This window comes from Pezoporus flaviventris, unplaced genomic scaffold (genome assembly GCF_033815535.1).
Source record: "Pezoporus flaviventris isolate CSIRO_AGI_PZ_B2104156 unplaced genomic scaffold, CSIRO_AGI_Pfla_v1 ptg000030l, whole genome shotgun sequence".
NCBI classification, from domain to species: domain Eukaryota; kingdom Metazoa; phylum Chordata; class Aves; order Psittaciformes; family Psittacidae; genus Pezoporus; species Pezoporus flaviventris.
Window position 1 is genome coordinate 2,400,734 of NW_026892578.1, and position 13,746 is coordinate 2,414,479.

General features: G+C 44.4%; 1 protein-coding gene across 7 annotated transcripts in view; it reads left to right on the forward strand.

Annotated features, from left to right (window-relative positions):
• Positions 1-13,746, forward strand: part of REV1 (REV1 DNA directed polymerase) — a 65,441-nt gene that overhangs the window by 845 nt on the left and 50,850 nt on the right. The window lies entirely within an intron of this gene.

Sequence of the window (13,746 nt, forward strand, 5' to 3'; positions counted from 1 at the left end):
CAGCCTTGCGCTCTTGGGCGCACCGCGCGCCGTGCCCCTGCCTGCGGTTTTCCGCCGTGTCGGTCGCAAGTTGTATTTGCTGAGCAATAGTCCTGGGTGTAAGAAAGGAAGAGGAGAGCCGTGCTTGCTAAGTAAGCCCGTGCTTGCAAACACCGAGGGACAGATGTGTTTGCTGATGCTGCTTCACCCCTTCTCTGTCTAACGCCGATGCATTTTGCTATAGTTACCGTTGACTTGACCTGTGATACTGAGTAAAAAGCCCCTGATGAGAGATACGCGGTAATGGCAGAAATGTGTGGTAATGGCACGTTAACCTTAACAAGGGAGAGGAAGACAATAATCACCGGCACGTGATTTTTTTGGTAAAAAATCTGTGTGTTGTATGCTGTCATATTCTATTATTTCTGATGCTTTAAAATTAGTGTCAAAGTCTTCAAAATGACAGGACTGTGAATACTCTGTTAATGCAAAATTTTCTTCATTGAAAGATGAGTGGATGTTTGTTCTGCATCTCGATTTAAAATCGGGGTCCAATCTCAAATTTGTAATCCAAAGAAGCAAAAACAGGCGATGATAATTTTACAACCCAAATTCTTTATTCATTTAGATGCTATTGTTGATCAGGTAGAACTGTTCTAAACAGTTTGCTGCTCGCCATTAGTTCCAAGAGGTTATAGTTCACATTTATTCCTGAAATAGTTCTGTCGTACTGAGGTTTATGACATATAATACAGAAATCCAAGTCTGACAGATTTTTTGCCACCTTGTCTCCAGTGTGTGGGTATTACTCATTCCCCACCATACTGGTCTTCCATTCAGTCTGTTCCTTCCGGTGGACAATGTTTCAAATCCCTGCTAGTAAATAATCTCAAGCTGTCGGGCTGGAGGTCATTGGTAGGACAGTATTAGTAGAGGCACAGTGCAGACACCTGCCTTGTGATTACTGATGTTTGCCTACTTGCAGAGAGATTGTTTTAAAAGTAAAACTTGAAGAGGAAAAATGCATTAGTGTATTTCGAGCTTGGATAGTAAACTGATACAGTGATACAGTGCATCTTTCTGTGTACAGTATATGTGTCTTCAATATGTTATTCAGTAGTTGGCCTTTCAAACATAGCGCCAGTCTGTCTTTCTGGATGGTATGTTTGTACTATTAGTCACAGCCTGTTCTGATGCAGTGACAGTGTGTTGTAACTGAGTGCTGATTTTGGTTAGTCTTTTCTGATCCCTTCACCCAGTTGTCTTCTTTTTCTAAAGAAGTTCCATGGCAAATTTTCAATCTTTCTACCATCCCTTTCTGTCACTAGGGAGAGGGGAAAAAAAAATGATTAAGACAGAAAACCTGGTTTTGGATAGGTAGAAATAAATTACTGTGATTACAGAGACCTTTTTTCTTAATAAATCAGTTGTTCAGGACAAGCAGGAAAAGCATAACTTGTCTGACCCTGCCATGGCTTTTACCATGCTTTCACCATTTAATTTCTTATCTAGAGCTTATTTCATAGAATCATAGAATAGTTAGGGTTGGAAAGGACCTTAAGATCATCTAGTTCCAACTCCCCTGCCATGGGCAGGGACACCTCACGCTAAATCATATCACCCAAGGCCTTGTCCAACCTGGTCTTGAACACTGCCAGGGATGGAGCATTCACAACCTCCCTGGGCAACCCATTCCAGTGCCTCACCACCCTTTCAGTGAAGAACTTCCTCCTTATATCCAATCTAAACTTCCCCTGTTTAAGTTTTAACCCGTTACCCCTTGTCCTATCACTACAGTCTCTAATGAAGAGTCCCTCCCCAGCATCCCTATAGTCCCCCTTCCGATACTGGAAGGCTGCTATGAGGTCTCCGTGCAGCCTTCTCTTCTCCAGGCTGAACAGCCGCAGCTTCCTTAGCCTGAAATGATTTTATTTTTTTCATGAAGAATGAACACTTTCTATTTTAATTAAAGGTGTATATTATTGTCACTGAGATCTCTGTCAGCTCTTAGCAGTATCTTTGCCGGGTACAGGTATCACAAGGGAGCTAAATATCCAAATGTTGAAACCCTCCCTGAAGAATACAATGTAGATTAATTTAATGATAGTGCTGTGTGTTTACCTAAGCATAGCAAAATGGGGAAGAACTGGAAGCAAATGGAAATGAGAGTGGCCATGGAATGATAAAGTTGAAAGGAAGAGTGCGAATTTAACTAGATGCAAAAAAAGAGTGAGGAATTCTCAAGCAAATGTGTAATATAGAATTCTTGTGGAAGTGTCTTTTTTTAAGGGAGAAATTTGTGTGTTTCTGCTCTGTTGTGGAAACCAGGCAGTGTTTTAATTGGAGGCACAAATTTTTTAGGGAGGGGGCCTCTGATGTCTGTGGTCCCACCACTTCTGTATTCCTTGTGAAGTAACTGGCGCTCCTAAGATAAAAGTCAGAATTAGGAAACACTTCTTTCTCATTCTTCAGTGGAAGAAAGGGGAGTGTGTACAACAGCTTTAAATCCTGGGTTGTGATGATAACTTCCATTCCTGTGGCTTGTATTTTCAACAGAAACTGAAGGCCTGCTGCTTCTGTAGTTAAGGAATCTGTGACCATGAAATTCACTTAGGAGATACTTTTAGTTTGTTATATCCATAGAAAAGATTGATGTCTCTTCCATATTCTTTGCTGTAAACACATAAGCAGACCATAGCCTCTGAATTTCAGTGTTAGCTTTTGGTGAAAGTCGTATTTTGTTAACTGGGGGGTGGGGAATGAGTGCTTCTTTCCTCTCTCAAGGCTTCAGGTCTCCCAGCTGGTATTCTACCTGTGTAATAGTGCTGAAGCTGGTGGTTTGAAATTTAGTTTCTTGCATAAGTAAAGCTTAGCCATATTATGGTTTATTCTTCTGTGTTGGTTTTGCTTTCTGTTCCCAGCGCCCTCTAAATACTTCAACCAAATCCCAGCATAAGTGAGTTACTGGCTGTAAACTTCTCATTTGATTTGCTTGAATTATAGAATCGTAGAATAGTTAGGGTTGGAAAGGACCTTAAGATCATCTAGTTCCAAACCCACTGCCATGGACAAGGACACCTCCCACTAAACTGTGTCACCCAAGGCTCTGTCCATCCCAGCCTTGAACACCGCTAGGGATGGAGCATTCACAGCTTCCTTAGACAACCCATTCCAGTGCCTAACCACCCTCACAGTAAAGAACTTACATCTATATATCCTTATATCTAACCTGAACTTCTTCTGTTTAAGTTTAAACCCATTACCCCTTATCTACAGACCTTGATTTATGAAATAAATAATCCTGAAACAGAGAAAAATAATTTTTCATTGGAAAAGGCGCTGTTCAGGTAGCTTGCAGAGTAATTACTGAAAATGCAGGTAGATTGATTTGAATGCCAAAACTTGAAAGCAGTGCTGAAGCTGTGCAGAGTAGGGTTGAGAGCTCCTCTAAGGTTTTTCCACATTGACCTAGAGATGAACAGTATTCTGGCAGGCTGAGGTATGCAGTGGATTTTGGCAGGATCTTGGGGACTGTTGCTAGCATTTGTTTGTCAGGTTTCAGTTGTCATGGTTTAAACCCTAGCCAGACAGCTTGTTCACTCACTCCCAGTAAGTGGTGCCGGGTTGAGAGCAATCGAGGGCCTCTCCTCCCCCGGGGCTCTCCCCTTCCCCGCTCCCGGAGGAACGGGGAGGAGGATCAAAAGAGTGCAACTCCCACGGGTTGAGACAAGAACAGTCCAACAACCGATGTACAACACAAATCACCACCTTTACTACCAACAACAACGATAAGAGAAAATAACAACGGAAGAGAATACAATACCACCAGCCAAGAAACGAGTCCCACCCGGAAGCCCATGTCCTTCCAGATAACTCCCAGTTACCCCCCACCCCAGGCATGACGTGCTGTGGTATGGAATACCTCTTTGGCTAGCCTGGGTCAGGCGCCCCGTCTCTGCTTCCTCACGGCTTCCCCTCCTCCCTGGCAGAGCATGAGCCTCACAAAGTCCTTGGTCAGCATAAACATCACTTAGCAACAACCGAAAACATCGGTATCACCAGCACCGTTCCCAGGCTGGAAGTCAAAACACAGTACTGCACCAGCTACCACGAAGGAGAAACATGACTGCTACTGCTGAACCCAGGACATTATCCACCCCTTATTCCATACCATTCACGTCATGCTCAGATCCCACATTTTCAATACACCATCGCTCTCCCACATATATACATCCATATACACAGACCAAGAGAAAGAGATCATTTTCTTAGTGCATGGACCAATCTCTGTAATGCTGCCGAGTCCATTCGGTCCATGATGTCAGGTTCCATCTCTTGTAACAATCTTTCAGGGCAGGAAAGGCTGTGTGCAGTACTGGATCATTGCCTGCTGCTGCTGGTCATTCCTTTACTGCGGAACTCATCCGGTTCTATCAAAGTTCATTCTCTGTTGGGATGATGGTTGGAGGGAAGTCAGGGCTAGTCGCTGGTGACCTGGAGACATCTAGTTGATGGGCTATAAAAGTATTACACAGCAGGCAACAGCATACGATTAAGTTCATTGGCTGTTCTCCCCTAAAATCAAATCCCCTTGAGGTATACATCGGACTTCCCCATTTTCCCGCATTACTCACCAAGTATATCCAGGTCCCTGAGCAAAAGCAATCCCACGAATGGGTTTGCCTTTACCTGAAGCAGGAATAACCCAGACTGTCTTCCCCAGCAAATTCTTCATATGCACCACGAGAACTTTGTCCCCCTCTACAATATGTAAAAGTTCTGACTGGGCTGGGCCAGCCCTGTTGGCAGATCCTCTGGTGTTGACCAACCAGGTGGCCTTTGGTAAGTGTGTATCCCAGTGCTTGAAAGTTCCCCCACCCATTGCTCTCAGTGTAGTTTTTAACAGCCCATTGTACCGTTCGATTTTCCCAGAGGCTGGTGCATGGTAGGGGATGTGATATACCCACTCAATGCCATGCTCTTTGGCCCAAATATCTATAAGGTTATTTCGGAAATGAGTCCCATTGTCTGACTCAATTCTCACTGGGGTGTTGTGTCGCCACAAAATCTGTTTCTCAAGGCCCAGGATAGTGTTCCGGGCAGTGGCATGGGGCGCAGCGTATGTTTCCAGCCACCCGGTGGTTGCTTCCACCATGGTAAGCACATGGCGCTTGCCTTGGCGGGTTGTTGGCAGTGTGATATAGTCAATCTGCCAGGCCTCCCCATATTTATACTTCAACCATGGTCCTCCATACCAGAGAGGCTTTAACCGCTTGGCTTGTTTAATTGCAGCACATGTTTCACACTCATGAATAACCTGGGCAATAGTGTCCATTGTTAAGTCCACCCCTCGATCACGGGCCCATCTGTATGTTACATCTCTGCCCTGATGGCCTGAAGTGTCATGGGCCCACCGGGCCAAAAATAATTCACCTTTATGTTGCCAATCTAAGTCCACCTGAGCCACTTCAATCTTAGCCGCTTTATCCACTTGTTGGTTGTTCTGGTGTTCCTCAGTGGCCCGACTCTTGGGTACATGGGCATCTACGTGATGTACCTTCACCACCAGGTTCTGCACCCGGGCAGCAGTATCTTTCCACAGTGCAGCAGCCCAGATGGGTTTACCTCTGCGTTGCCAGTTGCTCTGCTTCCATTGCTTCAACCACCCCCACAGGGCATTTGCCACCATCCATGAGTCAGTATAGAGATAAAGTACTGGCCACTTTTCTCGTTCAGCAATGTCCGGGGCCAGCTGGATGGCTTTCACCTCGGCAAACTGACTCGATTCACCCTCTCCTTTAGCAGTTTCTGCAACTTGTCATCCAGGACTCCATACAGCTGCCTTCCATCTCCGATGCTTTCCCACAACACGACAAGAGCCATCAGTAAACAAGGCATACTGCTTTTCACTTTCTGACAGTTTATTACATGGTGGGGCCTCTTCAGCGTGCACCACCTCCTTCTCTGGTGACATTCCGAAATGTTTGCCCTCTGGCCAGTCCATGATGACTTCTAGAATACCTGGATGACTGAGATTTCCTATTCGAGTTCGTTGTGTAATTAGTGCAGCCCATTTACTCCATGTAGCATCAGTTGCATGATGTGTAGAGGAGACCCTGCCTTTGAACATCCAGCCCAGCACGGGCAACCGGGGTGGCAGGAGGAGCTGTGCTTCAGTGCCAATCACTTCCGAAGCAGCTCGAACCCCTTCATAGGCTGCCAGTATCTCTTTCTCAGTTGGGGTATAGCTGGCCTCAGATCCTTTGTATCCCCGACTCCAAAAGCTGAGGGGTCGACCTCGAGTCTCCCCCGGAGCTTTCTGTCAGAGGCTCCAGATAGGACCATTCTCCCCAGCTGCAGTGTACAGTACATTTTTTACATCTGGCCCTGTCCGGACAGGTCCAAGGGCTACTGCATGAACTATCTCGCGTATAATTTGCTCAAAGGCTTGTTGTTGCTCAGGGCCCCATTTAAAATCATTCTTCTTCTGGGTCACATGATAGAGAGGGCTTACAATCAAACTGTAATTTGGGATGTGCATTCTCCAGAACTCCACAGCACCCAAGAAAGCTTGCGTCTCTTTCTTACTAGTTGGTGGAGACATTGCTGTTATCTTCTTGATCACATCCGTGGGGATCTGTCTACGTCCATCTTGCCATTTTATTCCCAAAAATTGAATCTCCTGTGCAGGTCCCTTGACCTTACTCCGTTTTATGGCAAAACCAGCTTTCAGCAGGATTTGGATTATTTTCCTCCCTTTCTCAAAGACTTCTTCCGCTGTATCGCCCCACATGATAATGTCATCAATGTATTGCAGGTGTTCTGGAGCTTGCCCCTGTTCCAGTGCAGTCTGGATGAGTCCGTGGCAAATGGTAGGGCTGTGTTTTTACCCCTGGGGCAGTCGGTTCCAAGTGAACTGGACACCCGTCCAAGTAAAAGCAAACTGTGGCCTGCACTCTGCTGCCAAAGGAATTGAGAAAAATGCATTGGCAATATCAATTGTGGCATACCACTTGGCTGCCTTTGACTCTAGTTCATACTGAAGTTCTAGCATGTCCGGTACGGCAGCCCTCAATGGTGGTGTGACTTCATTCAGGCCACGATAGTCTACTGTTAGTCTCCATTCTCCATTAGACTTTTGCACTGGCCATATGGGGCTATTAAAGGGCGAGCGGGTCCTGCTGATCACCCCCTGACTCTCCAGTCTACGGATCAGCTGATAGATGGGAATCAGGGAGTCTCGGTTGGTGCGGTATTGCCGCCGTTGCACTGTTGTGGTCGCAATTGGCACTTGTTGTTCTTAGACTTTCAGCAACCCCACAACAGAAGGATCCTCTGAGAGGCCAGGCAAGGTGGACAGCTGCTCCATTTCCTCAGTCTCCAAAGCAGCAATACCAAAAGCCCACCGGTACCCTTTTGGGTCTTTGAAGTACCCTCTCTTGAGGTAGTCTATGCCGAGGATGCATGGAGCCTCTGGACCAGTCACAATAGGGTGCTTTTGCCATTCCCTCCCAGTCAGGCTGATTTCAGCCTCCAGCACAGTCAACTCTTGGGATCCTCCTGTCACTCCAGATATATAGATGGGTTCCACCCCTTGACAGCTTGATGGCATCAGGGTACACTGTGCACCAGTATCTACTAGAGCCTTATACTTCTGTGGGACTGATGTGCCAGGCCATCTGACCCACACAGTCCAGTAAATCCGATTGTCCCCTACCTCCACCTGGCTGGAGGCAGGGCCCCTCTAATGGTCATCACAGCATTGGACACTTAAGTCGTGGTAAAAGGGATTATTCTTCGTTATCACAGGAGCTGGAGTAAAATCAGCTCTTCCACTCCATCTGGGAAACTGCTCACCAGAAACTGAAGCTGTAGCTCTCATGGGATGATCAGTCTTGGCCCTTGCTCCCCTCTTCAATTCACTCACCCGTTCCTCCAAAGCTGAAGTAGGTTTTCCATCCCACTTTGTCATGTCTTCTCCATGATCCCGCAGGTGTAAACCATAGGGTAGCCCGTGGCGTATACCTCCTGTATCTCCTCTCTTAAACAATAGGACACCTTTTGTTAATAGCTGAGACGTGTGTTGGTACACGTGAGGAGCTGGATAAATCAGATAGATCATCCCTCAATTGTCTGAGGTCCTGGGACAGTTTTTCCGCAGCTGAGATGATGGAAGGAGTGAGATTGTCTTCGAACTCTCAGACTTTATGAACCATTTCATCCACTGTTAGTGGTACTATGTCATTCCAGGTTACTGTTGCCAATGAATGGGCATATGATGACGGTGCATTCCGTGTAAGTTTTTGCCACATGGGTCGTGTACATTCAACTTCATCTGGATCTATGGGTGTATCCCCGTTATTCGGCTTGATGTGATAGATCATCTCTACAATGGCCGATTCCCTCAGAGACTGGATGCCTTTATCTGTAGTAGTCCACTTGGCTGAATGACTCATAACATCATCCTTGTATGGAAACCTTTCGTTCACAGCTGCCAAGAGCCGCCTCCAAAGGCTGAGGGACATTTTCTCTCTTGCAATTGCTTTGTCAATTCCCCCTTCTCTAGCAAGTGATCCCAGCTGCTTGGCTTCTGTACCTTCTAGTTCGTGACCATTGGCCCCATTGTCCCAGCATTGAAGTAACCAGGTGATGATGTACTCCCCTGGTTGACGGATAAAATCTTTTCGCATATTCCGTAGCTCGGTTGAAATCCAAGATCGAGAAGTTACCTCTTCTTCTTCTTCTTCGTCATGTGATGATGACTCCTGATCAGATGCTAGACCGGGTGGTGAATACATTGTTTCTTCGTCTCGCTTCACCCTTCTTGCCTCTTTTTTGCTTTTTCTCTTGTGTACAGGGGCAACCGATATTGGTACGAATTGGTCCTCTGTTTTGGCTGCAGTAATTATCATTGTGGTTTGAGTAGCGACTGTACTTGTTGCTGGGGGTGGTGCAGCTGCTGTGCTTGGAGCTGGGGTAACCGCGCTGTCTGTTGCGGTTGAAGTTTGAGCAGCTGCTGTACTTGCCACTGGGGTAGCTGCGCTGTTCATTGCAGCCAAAGTTTGAGTAGTGACTGTACTTGTTGCTGGGGGTGGTGAAGCTGCTGTGCTTGGAGCTGGAGTAGCTGCGCTGACTGTTGCGTTGCCCTCAGATCCACCGACATTCTTTTCCTTTTGAAGGTGCTGGATAGTGTTGAACAAGGCCCTGTAAGCATAGCCCAAGCCGCAGCACGTTGCCATGATTTGTCAGAATGACCACACACCTCATTTAAGTGTTTTACTAATTCTTCTGGATTTTGCAGTTGTTCGGTAGTGAAATTCCAAAGTACTGGAGGGGCCCACTGACCTAGATACTTGCCCATACTATCCCACACACCCTGCCACTCATGACTGTCCAGCCTCAGGGAAAATCTCTTGGTCCTCCTACATCGTCGTTTGACCCCAGACAAGACCCAAACCTGACTCTGCTTAACTCTTGAAATCAGTCGTGGGCAAAACACACTCTGTATGCGTGCTAGCATGGTGATTCCCATCACGATCAGCAAACAAGTCTCAACAGCATTAAAAGGCCATTCAAAAACCTCAAAACTCTCAAATGTAAATGGTCTGGGGGGAGGACTGGGAGGGTAAAAGGATGTCTCCTTCCCAGGTTGAGCACCTGAGAAGGAGAAAAAAGATGTGGAATTGCTAAGCACTTCTGTTATATACCTCCCAAAGTATAAAGGTGGTGACCACACTGGGAACATAAACCAGATCAGTTTCATGATCAATGATTCTATTGTATTACAAGTCATTACCATGAAGTACAATGAGATAAAAACCTTAGCCCAAGCCCCACACTCGAAAAACACTAATACAGCAAATACCGGATGGACGTAAGATACGATATACTGAAACTGTGAGATCAAGAGGAACAACCTTGAGAGCCAATAAATCAGCATTGTGACAGGTGACTATTAATCTGGGCAAATCTTTCATTATCTCAACCCCTCATGCCCCATGTTGGGCACCAAAAGAACCGTCGGGGTTTAAACCCTGGCCAGCCAGCTTGTTCACTCACTCCCAGTGAGTGGTGCCGGGCTGAGAGCAATCGAGGCCATTTGAGGCCAAGAATGGAATTCAGATTTGAGTTTTATTCAGGGATCCTAAAGAATTAGAGCATTTTTGTTTTGTCCTAAGGACTTAGAAAGTGTTTTCTAGAAAACACAGAAACACTGTGATCTATGTTCCACTTTCCTATGAATCTGGGAGGAAACTTGAGAATGTAATGGATCAGATCAAGAGATTGCCTAAGTAATAGTGAAGAAATAAACGTACTGGCATACTTTGCCTTTATATTCTGAGTTCCTGTAGTTTGTTACTGTTTTTCAAAAATATGGACTTGTAGCATTCTTGGTGTCCTGTCAGAGAATCCACAAATAAACTAGGCAATAGACGAAAAAATATTTAAATACTTCAATTTTTTTTGATCTCTCCACTTACTGTTTTCATCTGATTACTCCTACTCATGTTGGTCTGAGTTGATGATAAAAGTAATATCCATGCACTAACGAAAAATGTAGAAGATTTGAGTAGAAACTTAAAACTTCAAGGGTAAGCATAGAAGCCGTATCTTGTGAAGATTTTATTTCAAAAAACATTTTACACCTTTGGGAGTTTCAAAGGCAAATCCAGGAAAACATTTGGAAACTTGACTATGCAGTGTCAGTTGGAATTAAGTAATATCATTCAAAAGCTGCTATTAATGGAAAATCTGCCTAATTAAATACTGAATCTGTAGTCATCAGTACTTCTGCTGGTAAAGTTACTTGAGTGTTATGAGTTCTGCTGCTGCTTGCATGTGGTGCTGTCCATATGTGAGTAGGGAGAAGGTCCTCCATAGGATCTGACATCAACTACCACTTGAGATTCTGAAAAGTGGCTGTCTTATCTCTCTTTTTCCCTGAAAAGCCTGGCCTCTTCAGCACCTGCTCAGGGTACTGATGACATTGACTTGAGCATAAAGCACAACTGCCTTGGGCACTTCTGAGAAGAAGAAAAAAAAAAAAACAAACCAAAATCCAGCTTGTAGAGAAGAAGTGGTGCCTTCTCATTAAATTAGTTAGCGCATTGGTCCAAAAAGTGGATTTATTTCCATGCTATTTTCCATTGCCATAGTGGATAATATGGGTACTGAGCAATCAAATTGGTCAGTAGCAAAGATAAGTTTGTTGTGTATATACATGCACATGTATGCACACACATACACATATATATCTGCAGACATGTTTATCCAAGCAAATACATAGAATCAATCAAGTCCCTGGGGACAAGATAGCATCAGTCTGCTGGCATAAAGTCTAGGGAGTCTGTGAAGGCTGATGACAGTGTATGTCAGAGGTTTTCACCAGCACAGTTCTTCTGAATTTGATGTTAACACATTCAGAGCATTCAGATTTCTTGCTTTAATCACCTCATGATTTTCCCAGTTACTTGTTTTCAAGCAATTATACCTCCAGTTACCCACTTCTCCACCTTTGTTAAAGTTTAGCTTCGCAAAGATACTTCCTTCAGGAAGTCCTAAATTGTTCAGCAGCAGCAACTCATTAAATGGGAGGAGGGATCATGGTTTGCTTGTGCTACCTGCCACCTGCTTCACCTACACCCCACCATGGGCCTCTTGTGTAAAGCAGGAGTTGTGGGACCAGGTTGTCATCAGACTGAAGAATGCACAAACTGAAAAGTTCCTGAACAAGTTCTGTGGATGTATTAGGTAAAAAAATGAACATCCCACTCTTCCTTTTCAAAGAAAAGAGTAATACAGGTATCTGTTCTCAAGCATTATGGACAACTAAACATAGGGGCTTGAAGGAATACTATGCAATTCATATACTCATCTTGTTTATTGTTTCACATCCTTAAATCCAAGAAAGAGAATTCCCTTTTGGTGATTTACAATCCATTCAGTATGTTGATATTGAGTGTCCTGGCTCCACAAGCTATATTTCTTATCCTGATCCTATTTAAAGGCTTTTATTGTGGAATCTAGGCATTTAGAAGCTAGCATAAAGGTTGCGAGTGTTCAAAATCCTCTTGTGGTTAAAGCTTCAAAACAGTGTAAGTGCAGAAGAGAAATAATGAAGCCAGTTGTCAAAGTCCACAGAAAAATACTGGTGTATTGTGACAGTAAGAACAGTTGCATTAAAGATTTCATACTTAAAAGTATGAAATTAAAATTAAAAGGTGAATTGAGCTACATAGCTAAATATAGCAATGAAAATTTGTGAAGAAGAGCCACTCATCGCTGAGGAGCTCCTCTGAAAATGCAGAAATGTTGAAACTGATGCCAGACTTCTGTGAGCATGTCCTGCTTTTGGCTGGGGTAAAGTTAATTTTCTTCTTAGTAGCTGGTATAGTGCTATGTTTTGGATTTAGTGTGAGAATAATGTTGATAACACACCAGTGTTTTAGTTGTTGCTAAATGGTGCTTACTCTAAGCCAAAGGCTTTTCAGTTTCCTGTGCTCTGCCAGTGAAGACAGGCACAGGAAGCTGGGACCACAGCCAGGACAGCTGACCCAAACTAGCCGAAGGGATAGGATTCCATACCACAGAACATCATGCCCAGTATGTAAACCAGGGAGAGTTGGCCAGGAGCCATGGATCACTGCTAGGGTCAGGGTGGGCATTGTTCAGCAGGTGGTGAGCAATTGTGTTGTGCATCACTTGTGTTTATTGGGTTTTATTTCTCTCTCTCCCATTTTATTATTATTGTTGTTATATTTTACCTCAATTATTAAACTGTTTTTAACCCACAGGTCTCACCTTTTTCTGATCCTCTTTTCATCCCACGTGGGGCAGGGGGTGAGTGGGTAGCTGCATGGTACTTAGTTGCTGGCTAGGGTTAAACCATGACAGAGAAGAAGAAAAATTCAACCAAGTTAAACCACTGCTTGTGACAAGCTTTAAATGGACTGTAGCTGCTATTGAGTGTTACTCCTAGAGGGGAATGAAACATTGACAGTTGGACTCAAATTGAATCTGGCTTGCTATTTTTCAAAGAACTACCTTGAATTCCATGTATAAAGGCAAAAAGCGTATCTTCTTGAAAACAGATTGCTTGAAGCTGGTGCAGAGTGTGCAGTGATGCGGTTCTCTGTACCTCATGCTTATGGTTTGTCCTGGGTTCAGCAGTAGCAGTCATTTTTCTCCTTTTTAGTAGCTAGTGCAGTGCTGTGGTTTTGACTTTCAGCTTGGGAACAATGCTGATAACACTGATGGTTTTAGCTGTTGTTAAGTAATGTTTACTCTGACCAAGAAAGATGACTGCTACTGCTGAACCCAAGACATGGTTCTTCGTGATGATTAAAACAGTCATATGTCCAGGACTCCCAAGTCAGTTGTGAAAAGGTCTAAACACTTGTGGTGGTGTAAGCCTGTGCAGCTCTCACTCATATGGTTACCTGCTGTACAACTGCTTTAGGTCATTGTGATGATTTGCCAGCAAAAGACATGTTTATTTCTTAACTGTTACTTGTATGTAAAGTATTTAGTTGTTGTTAAAGTAAACTGATCTGAAATAAAAAACATTTTGAGTTGCAAAAAATAGTTCGGAAACTGAATTAGTTTAGCGAAGAGTTGCTGCGTTTTTTTGGGGGTGATTGAACTGAAGGTCAGGGCATCACTTCTTTGCTGTCAAGCTCAAATGTGCTGTTGTGGTTTAGATCAGTCCAGTGACTCAGCACCATGCAGTCACCTTCCCCGTATACCCCACTCAGGGCAGGATGGGGA